General features: G+C 49.2%; 1 protein-coding gene across 1 annotated transcript in view; it reads right to left on the bottom strand.

Annotated features, from left to right (window-relative positions):
• LOC138051558 (E3 ubiquitin-protein ligase DZIP3-like) overlaps positions 1-1,145 on the bottom strand; it is a 14,842-nt gene extending 13,697 nt beyond the window's left edge. Inside the window, exon 1 of the mRNA XM_068897788.1 lies at positions 1-1,145. This exon is cut by the window's left edge and continues 140 nt beyond it. The gene's annotated coding sequence lies outside the window, so the exon portion shown is untranslated.

Genomic DNA, 1,145 nt, shown 5'->3' on the forward strand with positions numbered 1-1,145 from the left:
AAAGACAACACACATGCGTCTAATATTGATAATAATAAACAAAAAAAACACTTGTGATGCTACAAAAAAAACAAAGAAATCAAAGAGTTTGTTTCGATTTGCATAGTGTTCAAAGTCAGTAGAGTGTAAAAGCTCGCAAGTCAATGAGGAACAAAGTCACTCCAGCGAGCAGGAGTCTTGCGGATCCGTTGCGATCAGCGAAGGCCTTGCACTTGTGTAGCTGGTTCTTAATCTTGAAGTGCCGGGTCGCAGGATGTCTTGGTTGATGCGTCTGGTGTCACAGTTTCCATCTCGGTGACCTCTGGAATGGGAGGCTCCTTGGAACTGACCAGTTGACGGCGGTTCCGCCGGTAAACCGATCCCGTTGACTCTTACGTTGTGGCTACGAGGACCAACCGGACCCAAGCAGGCGCCTGCACCCCACACTCTGAAGCGGTTTCGTGTGCTGGTAAAATCTTTTCTTGCCCATGATTGCGCGTGACTCCTATGGGGTGCAGGGATGGCGCTGTGGTGAGAGCACTTGCCTATCACCAATGTGGCCCGATTCGCCGCCATATCTGGGTTGAGCTTGTTGGTTCTGTACTCTGCACCGAGAGGTTTTCTCCGGGTACTCCGGTTTCCCCTCTTCACAAAAACCGACATTTGACTTGATTTGCGTTAATTGTTAATTTCAGTTTACAGTGTCCCCATTTAGTGCTCCAGCGGTAGAACGAGTTGACACTTAAATAAAGTGGAAGACGAAGCAGAGTTTTGCAGCGACGGCCCATCAGGCGCTGAGCAGGGCTCGCGCCAACTCCTTCGGTAACTTATAGGCTAGGAATTCTGACTGGCCCGACTCTCTACATTTGGTGAAGAGGCGTTTTACCGTTTTAACCGCGTTCTCGGCTTTCCCATTGGACTGTGGGTGGTGAGGGGAGGACGTGATGTGTTGAAACATCCAGGATTTTGCAAACACTGCAAATTGAGCGGCTGCAAATTGAGAGCCATTGTCAGTGACGATTACGTCAGGGATGCCTTACCTAGCGAATACAGCCTTCATTTCTTTGATGACGCTACGGAACGTCACTGAGTTTATCCGAGCAACTTCACTGAAGTTGCTGTATAGTAGTCGGTGATGAGGAGCAAGGTGCGGTTGTTCAGCTCGA

This window comes from Montipora capricornis, chromosome 6 (assembly GCF_036669925.1).
Source record: "Montipora capricornis isolate CH-2021 chromosome 6, ASM3666992v2, whole genome shotgun sequence".
NCBI classification, from domain to species: domain Eukaryota; kingdom Metazoa; phylum Cnidaria; class Anthozoa; order Scleractinia; family Acroporidae; genus Montipora; species Montipora capricornis.